The sequence below is a fragment of the Magnolia sinica genome, chromosome 17 (genome assembly GCF_029962835.1).
Source record: "Magnolia sinica isolate HGM2019 chromosome 17, MsV1, whole genome shotgun sequence".
NCBI lineage: Eukaryota > Viridiplantae > Streptophyta > Magnoliopsida > Magnoliales > Magnoliaceae > Magnolia > Magnolia sinica.
Window position 1 is genome coordinate 31,548,079 of NC_080589.1, and position 12,001 is coordinate 31,560,079.

Below are 12,001 nucleotides of genomic sequence, written 5' to 3' on the forward strand. Positions count from 1 at the left end.
TTACGTAAATTTGAGGCGGTTTCTGGACTTTTCCAACTCGGTGTGAAAGTTGGAGTTCCCCAACTATAAATAGGAGTTCCTACGATGCTCCAAGGCATCTTCTAGGGTTTAAGGAGTGGAGAAAAAGGGTGAAGAGCCTTTGCCAAGAGTTTTCTTCTTCTTTCTTAGTTTATGTTTATGCTTTTCTTAAGAGATTTTTGTTTAATCATGTCTAGGGTTAACTAAACCTCTTAGCTAAGGCTAAGAGGTGAAGCTTGTAGTGTGATTGGGATGTTGTGACTCAAATTACAATAAACGCTACAATTGCTTTGAATATCTTCTTTTCTTATTTGAGATTGTGGGATTAATAAATCTTGTTATTTGCCATAGTCTCTTGGGCATGGTTGGGTGATGAAATCCCTTCCAATCCCCACAATCCTCTTCCATTGAGAATTAGGTCAATGAAAGTTCAGATTTTGTTTAATTGCTATATTTTTCAATTAGATACGATAGGACTTCAATTCCAATTGTGTTACTTGAATCAAGTAAGGTAGCATCTTAATTGCTACAAATGGATCCTTGACACCCTAGTTCCCACCTTTAAATTCACAAGTTTCAATTACATCATTCACAATTACTCTTTCTAATTATTTAGATTTAGATTTGCATATTCTTCTAGTTCTACTTTTAATTACTTCTAGAAACGTACGAGCTTAGTCCCTGTGGATTCGATCTCGGTCTCACCAAGATTATTACTACATTGTGACCCTACACTTGGGGATGTGAAGATCTACCTCCTTAACGTGTCTGGTTGTAGTGGCTGGTTGAGTTTATTGGAGAATGATTGGATAAGGATGTTTGAGAGAGATTGCAGAGGGTTAGGATTGCAGTTCAGATATAAATGGGTGGAAAGCATGGGTTGTAGATGTTACAATTGACTAGGAATTGTGTATTGATGTGGTTCTAGGTGGAACTGGAAAGGATTCTCATTAGGACAAGGTTGTTAAGGTTGATTAGATTGTGATTGGCCAGAGTCTTGTGCCTGTTGCGACACTAACTCGCTCCTGTTAGGGGGAGGATGCTGTGTTGAGTGTTAAATATTGCATATTTTCCCTATTTATATCTTGGTTTTCTGAACATGATAAGGCTTAAGAAGTATATTTTATACATGTTTGTATTGCAAGGTGAATCTAAGAGCTTGGATTGACAAGAATATTAAAAGCATGGATTTGATGCTCAAGAATCACCATGACAAAGGATGGATTTTAGGAGAATAATATTGAAGAATTATATGCCAAAGATCCAAGGAAACGAAATGAGGAATGAAGAGAATCGAAGATTTAAAGAGAAAATTCGTCTAGCCCAAGTTTTGGTTTGGTAGCCTAAGCTTGAAATTCAGCTAGCTCGAGAAAGTTCGGGTGAAATTCTAGCAACATTTTCTTTTAAAATTCGCTAAAAATTTGGCTAACCCGAATTCGAGCTCGGTTAGCCTACGGTTACGCACATTTTGCGTGGACTACGTAAATTTGAGGCGGTTTCTAGATTTTTCCAACTCGGTGCGATTGTTGGAGTTCCCTAGCTATAAATAGGAGTTCCTAAGATGCTCCAAAGCATCTTCTAAGGTTTGAAAAGGGAAAGGAGGCCTAGGTAGATCACCGACAATGTTCTTCCACTTTAATTTCATCATGGTTCTAGTAGATCTTTTTGGTTTTTCTTTTATTTTTCTTATAAGATGTTAGTCTTTTTAGGCTAATCTCTTAGCTAAGGCTAAGGGGTGAAACCTATAGTTTATTTTGATGTTTAATTTTCTTTGATTCAAGTTTATGTTGAACTTCATTGATTTTTTTGTTTGAATTAATATATATTTCCAATTTTCTATGATTTATTGTGACTGAAATTACAGTAGATGATCTGAAGGCTTTTGATATGATCTTATTGACTTTGGAATTGTGCAATGTGTAGAAGTCGTTGTTCACCATCGTCTTCTAGGCATGGTAGGATGATTGATTCCCCTACCATCATTGCAATTAGATGGGTATTTAGGAACCAAATTAATGAAAAGTTCAGATTCTATTTTAACTACTCTATCATCCGATTGGATAGGATAGGACTTCGATTCCAGTTGAGTTATCATTGAATCAAGTAGATTAATGTTGAGATTGCTATAGGTGGATTCATGGATCCTTAGACTTTTTATCTTTATTATTTCAAAATCTTTTTCTAAATCATTGGATTAAAAACCCAGACCAACCAAGTTAGACTTAGATTATTTATAGACCGTGTTCCCCATTCCCTGTGGATTCGACCTCGTTCTCACCGAGTTATTACTACATCGCGACCTTACACTTGGGGTTGTGAACAAGTTTTTGGTGTTGTTGCCGAGGATTAGCGTTGAATACGATTAGGTTTAGGTTTTCTATGTTTGATTTTTCTTGTTTTCTAAAATTTTCTAATCTAGGGTTTTTAGGATTTTTCAGTTTTTAGATTTTGTTTATAAGATTCATCTTAATTTTTTTCTTCTCTTTTTCTAACGTTACTAATATAGTTTGATTGTTTTGATTTTGTAGGATCTTCGATTCTAGTTCTTCTCTTTTTGTAACTTCCTCCCTCTACCTACTTTCCATATTGTGTAGAAATTTTTTTAAAGAATAGATTTAGATTTAAGGTTTCACCATGAACATGTAAGAGTGGCAAGAGTGGGTACGTAAGTATGTTAATCTATTTCTAGAAAATGAGAGGCACCGTGAAGAAGGGTTAGATGATTATGTTAGTTCACTTCTTCCCTCTACTTGCTCTCCATATTGTTGTAGAATTTTTTTTACATAGGAATTTATTTTAGGATTAGATTCAGAATTAGGGTTTTACTATGAACATGCAAGAGTGGGCACGTAAGTATGATAATCTATTTATAGAAAATGAGAGGTACCGTGAAGAAGTGTTAGATGATTATGTTAGGAAACAACCTATCTCTCAAAATTTTTCTGAAAACATTATCGAGAACTGATCGGAATATAATGTTCCACCGCTTAAGAAGTCTATACGTGATCATCTGCGGGGGAATAATTACACTTCACAGATTAAGAAAACATTACGTGATTATTGGAGTGAGAACGATTATCACCCATCAGACAAGAAGAAAAAATGTGTGATTATATTATCGGTGATAATGCATACCAACAACCATCCAACTTTTCCACCTATGACCCATATGACTATGATAAGTGGAAACATCCACAATGGAGAGGTGAACCAACAATCGATTATAGTGACTATTCTTTTAGATCCCCTATCTTTGAGATCCAACCAGAAACAATCCAAGAGGATTCATTTCAGAAATACATGGATGAACAAGAACAATTCAATCAATATCTCATATAATCATTTGCAGCCATTACGAAATCATTAGAGGTGATTGCATAACGTCAATTGCTCCTCAATGAGGAGGAAGATGCTAGTTTATTGCGGCCTCAACCCAATCTAAAAACACAATGTAAGGAAAGTGATCCTAACTCGCTTGTGGAGAATACTGAAATTGAGAATGAAGAGTTAGATTGTGTAAATGAGTGTATGGTTCTATTTTCCAAAGAGTCAATCTCAATGACCGTCCAAAGGAATGATCAAGAGACATGGGTATCTTTCAAATATAGTGATGTTGACCTACTCCACATATATGACATGCTTGATTCCAATGTGGAGGATGAACCACTTTCAATTGAACCACTCAACTCTTTTGAGGCATACTCGGCCCACTCCCCTAATTAATGTGAGGAAAGTGATCCTAACTCGCTGGTGGAGAATACTGAAATTGAGAATGAAGAGTTGAATTGTGTAAATGAGTATATGGTTCAATTTTCCAAAGAGTCAATCTCTATGACTGTCCAAAGGAATGATCAAGAGACATGGGTATCTTTCAAATATAGTGATGTTGACCTACTCCACATGCATGACATGCTTAATTCCAATGTGGAGGATAGACCACTTTCAATTGAACCACTCAACTCTTTTGAGTCATATTCAGCCCACTCTCCTGATTTAAATTATGATATGATTAGGGTGATGGACGACTTGCTTGATATGATTCCAGTTTTTTAAATTACCCAGCGGAGGCCACCATTTGAGCAGTCATCCCTTGACGATATAAAGCCTCAACTGATCAGTATCAGGGAACCGAGTCTTCACATTAAATGTTCACCTACTGATCCTCAATCTTTCTATGAAGTGTAAGGAGAGATGTATCCGGTGATGACTTGCTCACACCGAGATGAAGAGAAAGAGAGTATGCTTCCCTCTATTTTCAAAGAAGATGAAGGAGTTCTTGGGTATATCATCACAAACCTTAATGTGGAAAACGAGCCCCTCTCAACTGAATCTCTCGACTCTTTGAAAGATTGCTTGACACACTTTGCAGATTCAAATGATCCCATGATACAAGACATAATGAATGCCTTGTGAGACAATACCTCGGTAGTTGATAGTGACCGAGGGAATCATTTTTCTGAAGCAACTCCTTTCACAGATCCCAAATGTTTACCATTAAGGGAGGAAGAACTGAAATGTGAACTGAAGTCTGAAATTTTGGAATGTGTTGAGACTACATTGTTTAATGAGAAAATTTCTAAATTTCACCTACTTGAAGTCTCTGATTCACCATGGTATACTAATATTGAAAACTTTTCTGTCACAGGTGAAGCGTATATACTTTGGATACCTCAAGGGATTAAAAAGAAACTTTTTTGCTGAGGTTCATAAATTTCTCTGGACATTCATGCTCTAGGGCATCCAAGCCTACTACAAAAATGACTTTTAGATAATCTTGTTGAGAAACCTACTGAGAAATTTATCAAGATACTAATTGGAGAATGAACCTTGCTGCATGATTGAGTCATTTTTCCTTACTTTCCTAGTTTAGGATTAGAATTTATTTTCTTTCTTAGGATTAGTTTGCATTTTGTGGTTTAGTTTAGACACTAGAACCACATTCTATTGGAAGATCATATTCACTTCGTAGGTACTCTTCATCTACTTCCCTTTATTTTTCATTGATCTCAATTTTGCTCTTATTGTATATGTTTACACATTGAGGACAATGTAGATTTTAGGTTGGGGGGTAGGTTTCCTTTCAGAAATTCTTCAAATTTGAGCAAATTTGTTAAATTGTTGAACTAAAATTCTTCAAAATTCTTGAAATTTCTATGAATTTAAGTGATTTTGAAATAAATCCATAATTAGAATTTTAAGATACTTGATGTTGATGATTTACGACTCTTAAATTTTAGTTATTTGATAGATTTCAAATTTAAGTTGAGTTATTAATTCTTAATTAGAAGTTTTAAACATTGATTGAGTCATGATTTCATATGTCACATCTAGCTCACACATTAAAGTTTTAGTTTGATATTGAATTGTTAACTTGATGATTATTAAGCATGGTAAGAACCAACCTGGAAAATTTGTCCATCATGTTCAATAAGAAGAATTGAAAAGAAAGAAAAAGTAATACCCAACTAAAAAATAGTTATCATCGAAAAGGGCTACCTTTTGAAGTACATTGAAAAGGTTGTGAAAAATAAAAAGAAGAAAAAGAGTGAACATAGTGTGAAAGTCGTTGACGGAAAAATTAAAAGCTGGAAGAATAAAATGCTGAATTGTAAGGCAAATTTGGTTTAGGTTTCGGTTATCCTGAATGCTCTTTTGATTATCAATGTTATCATGAAACTAGAGAATTGAATATTTGATTGTGATAAGTCTAGACTTCACTATGCACCTCTGGAACTTAATGTTTAAGATTGTTCTAACCGTAGGATTAAGGCCTTGAACTTAATTAGGACATTTACTAAGTGCTAGAGTTTAGGAGAAAGTAGTGCTCAACATTAATGTATTTTAGATTTCTATAATCTGGATTATTTTTTGGAATTGCATGAGTTTATGGAAATTAATCATTTGTTTTTGAAATATCCTTCGCATGTTTTGCTCAGGACTAGCAAAATGCTAGTTGGGGGTGTGTTGAGTGTCAAATATTACATATTTCCCCCTATTTATATTTTAGTTTTAAGAATATGATAATGTTTAATGGGTATATTTTCTACATATTTGTATTGTGAGGTAAATCTGAGAGCTTGGATTGAAAAGAATGTTAAAAACATGGATTTGATGCTCAAGAATCACCAAGGCAAATGATAGATCTTACGAGATCAAGATTGAAGAATTCACATGCCAAAGATCTAAGGAAAGGAAGTGAGGAATGAAGAGAATCGAAGATTTGAAGTGAAAATTTGGCTAACCCACGTTTTGGTTCGGCTAGCCCAAGCTTGAAATATGGCTAACCTGAGTTTTGGTTCGGCTAGCCCAAGCTTGAAATATGGCTAGCCCGAGTTTTGGTTCGGCTAGCCCAAGATTGAAATTCGGCCAACCCAAGAAAGTTCAAGAGAAATTCCAACAACATTTTCTTTTAAAATTTGTAAGAAATTTGGACAGCCTGAGTTAGTGCTCGGCTAGCCAAAGGTTACACAAATTTTGCGTGGACTGCGTAAATTTGAGGAGGTTTCCGGATTTTTCCAACTTAGTGCGAAAGTTAGAGTTCCCCAAATATAAATAGGAGTTCTTAGAATGCTCCATAGCATCTTCTAGGGTTTGGAAATGGAAAAGAAGCCTAGGTGGAGTTCCGACAACGTTCTTCCACTTCAATTTCTTCATGGTTCTAATAGATCTTTTTGGTTTTTCTTTTATTTTTCTTTTAGGATGTTAGTCTTCTTATGCTAATCTCTTAGCTAAGGCTAAGGGATGAAACATATAGTTTATTTTGATGTTTAGTTTACTTTGATTTAAATTTATGTTGAACTTCATTGATTTCTGGTTTGAATTAAGATATATTTCTAGTTTTCTATGATTTATTATGACTGAAATTACAGTAGATGTTGTGAAGGCTTTTGATATGATCTTATTGACTATGGAGTTGTGTGATGTGTAGAAGTCGTTGTTCAATATTGTCTCCTGGTCATGGTAGCATAATTGAATTCCCTACCATCATTACAATTAGATGGATATTTGGGAACCAAATTAATGAAAAATTCAGATTTTGTTTTAACAATTCCATCATTCGATTGGATAAGATTGGACTTTTTATCATTGAATCAAGTAGATTAATGTTGAGATTGCTATAGGTGGATTCCTAGATCCTTAGACTTTTTATCTTTATTATTTCAAAACATTTTGGTAAATTGCTGGATTAAAAACCCATACCAACCAAGTTAGACTTAGATTAGTTCTAGACTGTGTTCCCCATTCCTTGTGGATTCGACATTGTTCTCACCGAGTTATTACTACATCGCGACCCTACACTTGGGGTTGTGAACATGCTAGCATTTGGGTCGTTGCAATTGGTCAGTATTGATAGTGAACCTGATTTTCATCATAAGAAGCAAGTTGGAATTAATTGATGGTAGGGTTGGAGAGGCCCACACCTTAACCATAGCTCAATTGGTAGACTAGGTGAAAGATACCTCGTTTTAACACTGAGGTCTTGGTATCGATCCCTAGTGGGGGTGGCTAACAGTGAAGTGTGATCTGACAGTGGCGTGTATTAATAAGCTAACAAAAAGAAAAAAAGGGTTGGAGAGGCCCAAATGGGTGGTTGGTTGCTGTGCACTATGAATAGAGGGTGCAACTCCTGCCTGAAGGAGGTGAGTCATGAGGTCCTTTATCCTGTTCATGTTTTAGGCCAACTCGTCTAGTGATGGGGTGGTAGCAGGCGTTAGGGCTTATCATCTGGGCAAGTCTGGGGGAGAGTCTAGGATATCCCTTAGATTGACATGGTTGCTTGGGTGCATCTCTGAATGATCCTCTGATAGGTGGGTGTTGTCTTTGAAAGACGGCAGATCCACATGCGATTTTAGGGGGCAATGATTGCAGTACTGGCTTACCTTTTGTCTGTTTGCCTTTCTTCACTTCTTTAATCTTCATCCTATTCTTGGAAAATGTGTGGTGATAAAAAAGGGGACCGGTGCACACTAGAACAAAATATATAGACAGAATGGTAAACATGACAAGTGTAAACTGAATTGTAGGAAAGTAAATGGAGCAGTGTCAATTGGAATGTAGGACGCTCACGAGAAATTCAAAGTTATTAGTGCACTGATTTATTCACCTTGTTTGTTAATCACATGAGTCATTGTGACAAGGTGTCGGTTGAACCCTTGGAACCTGAAGACAAAAGACACAAGTGGACATAGAGCATCAAGGAGCACAAAACAGGTATATGAGGTGCCTTGGTTACCCTAACCTTGACCTAAAACAACCTAAACCATCTCTAGATGATGTTAATCCTAATATTTAAACCTTTTATTAATCATCCCTTAGCCTTAAGAGCCTTAATTTAAGCTTAGATTGGCTTAAGAGGTTCTGTTACACCCCAAACTTGGAAATCGGGCTCACAAAATTCTCGATCACCGAATCCGGCACCGACAGCCTCCGTAGTACCCCTTTCTTGGCTCCTGGGATCCTACAAAGAGGATATTTAATTTTTTTTATAAAGGAACATAACCACAAGTATAGCCAAGTCACAAACAACACCACCACATATCCGTTATAATAAAAATATTTAAGTACAACGCAGAAAGGGAAATACAAGTATAATGAAACTCTAGAAAGATCACCGCACACTCCCACCTCATTGCTGCTGTGTCCTAGCGTCATCCACATGCAACGATCATGCATAAGCTTACAACGAAGCTTAGAGGGTGTGTTCGTGTGTGCGCAATGCACGTACCAATCATACGATATCAGAGTAAGCGGAAATATTGGCAAGTCTATAAATGCTTTTAGCCATAACAAGGCTATGTGATGCAAGGCCTACGTAGTGAAATATGTCATATGCAAGATGCAACACAAGCATGCCAATCCTCATCAAGTTTACATGTCAATACAGTTCACCTTTGGAACATACCGGGGTTTAGTACACTCCACACTGGCTACCACCTCCCTAGCCACATAATTAGCGAGTGGAAAAGACATCACTATTCGCCTAGCCAGTAGTTTGCCAATACGTACATGACTCGTCGATAGCGGACCCATTTACAAGCTAGTCAAATTCAGCCTAGCTTACAGCCCCCTCACTTGGGCGGATAAGGCCACACCCCCATCACAACCGACCACGACACAGTGGGAGACGTGGCCTACTGGTATTTGGCACTCGTGCGCTCATTTATCCACTCGGTCTAGACGTTGGAGTATATCCTGGTACCAAAAGGGTTCTGGGACCATCACCCAAGGATATCCTAAGCACCCACAGTGCTAGAACCAAATATTTTCGGCGTTCAATCTGACCATCTACGATATGCCTGTGGCGGCCACAACCCTAATATCGCTAGGGCGCCAAGTGATCATGTCACATAAAATGCAAAATGAAGGATTCATATCATTCAGTCATGCATCAAACCTACGCATACCGTGCGATCATGTGGGATAACTCCGTCTCATAAGGAGACCCCTAAATAACTTGTTAGACACTGTCCATTCCGTAGCACTTTCTATGCCTATCTGCACGATGATCAATGCCCTTAGCCAAACCCAAATTGGCCGTTCATAGTACACACCCAACTGACTGGAACTCCAAGACCTTGAAACCTACTTCATATCGACCGGCCCGTCGCCGCGATCGTGTAGGTACAACCCATCCATCTGTACGACCCTTTGTTAGTGAGATATCTCATGAAGAATCATTAGTGTATCATGTGTGCATGGCGCCATGTACTCCATTCTACACATGTGTACAACACATGCCATGCACATATGCACATGCCACACATGGGTGAGAGAATCTCTATCCATGTGTGTGATGTCACACACCCATAATTCTCCTCTCTCATGTGCATGCAAGGTCAACTCTTCTCCATACCATACACTATGCATGACATCATCACACCATGCCATCCCATGTCCCTTTAATCCACCATTATTTAGAAATCATGAATTAATTGCCATAATCCTAGTCTAAGCTAACCAAGATCACATTAATTGAATCTAATCACATTTTAATAATTTCTTTACAAATAGTCCTTCATCCCTTAGCATTTCACCATTTTTCGACACAAGGAGAGAGAGAGAGAGAGAGAGAGAGAGAGAGAGAGAGAGAGAGAGAGAGAGTGATCTTAGTGGGCCATCAACTCCATCAATCACATCTCTTCCATCCATCTCAACCATCTATCTAATCCATCAAGGTGAGTACACCCACTCCACTCTTGGTTTGTTTTCTTTTCGATTATTTGGATGATTATAGTGGTGATGATATGATGATACTAATGTGATTAATGGTATGGATTCATGGGAGAATACATATAAAAAGAATAATAATAAAAATAATTTTTTATAGACTTTATGTGGGACCCATTGATAGTGGGCCCCACTAGAATTTTATAGGCCATCCAAGCTATCCAAAGTGTGGCCCATTGGGCTGGCCACACACTTACACACACACACACACACACACACACACACACACACACACCCATACACACACGTGCACAACAAAAAAATATATATAATAAATAAATAACAAAAAAAAAAAAATAAAAAATATATCATGGACGCTGTTGCTGCCAGCGTCCAGAGGACACTGCAGCAAGCAGCGTCCCTGTTGTTGTTGGCAAAGGAAGGGGCTGTGGGACCACCATAGGCCCCACCATGATGTATGTATCTGATCCACACCGTCCATCCTATTTTCTAGATCATTTTAGGTGTTGAGCCAAAAAATGAAGCTAATCGAAATCTCTAGTAAGCCATACCATTAAAAATTATCTTTTTAATAGTGACTTTTACTATTGAACCTGTTAGGGCCCACTATAATGTTTCTATGCACCGAAACATGCTGAATATTGGGCTCGTTTGGTCTATCATGAGCCATAGAATGCAATAGATGGAATAAATTATCTTGATGTGGGCCCTACCTATGAAAAACCACTCAAATACAAAAAAAAAAGAAGCAACAAGTGCTGGATGCCACTTGTTCTCCGCGTCCAGAGGATGCTGTAGCAAGCAACATCCTGCTGCTTGAAATGCTGGCAGGGATGGTGGGTCCCACCACTGGTCCCACCTTGATGTATGTTGAACATCTACACCATGCATTCGATGGGTCCCCTTTATAAATGGGTCACCCCCAAAATTCAGTCGTACACGGAACTCAGATGGCCCACGCCATCAAATATATATATATATATATATATATATATATATATATATATATATATATATTAAATCAGCCATATTCATGGGTCTGATCATGAGGTATGTGTTATATCCAAACCATCCATCCATTTAGCGAGTCGTCTTAAGGCTTGAGAAGAAAAATAAGATGGATCTAACTATTAGGTGGTCCACACTACAAAGAGCAGCAGGGGATTGAACGTTTATCATTGGAACCCTTTTTGGGTCATAGAAGTTTTAGACAAATATGAAATTTGTTCTTCCTCTTAATTCAGGTCTTTGTGACCTTATGAGCAGATTGGATGGAAAATAAATGTTATGCTGGGCCTTGTGAATTGTTTAATGGTGAAATCCTTATCTTCACTGCTATTTGTGGTGAGGTCTAGATAATCTTTGGATATGATTCATTTTTGGATAATTCTCTAAAATGATCTCTAAATATAGATAAACAGTGTAGATATAATAAACTCATCACTTTGGGACCTATGTAACTTTGATCTCCTTGAACCATTTGTATAACTCGGAGCTCGAGCATATAAAAACACTTGCCGGGGTCCACTTGAAATTTTGGTGCATCTGAAACTTTGTTTGAACCCTTAACTAAGTGGGACACACATAATGAATGGGCTGGATTTATGAACCACATCTCTGTGGCCCCAACAAATGATTATGAATATTTAATGGAGGGTAACCCTCTCAACTTGTGTGTGGTATGACCCATTTTGATGTAGGTGTCATGCCACTTAATCAACCATGACTATGACATGATGTATATTTAAGATGCTCATCGTTTATCTATTTTATCAACCCTTTTGATGGTATGTTA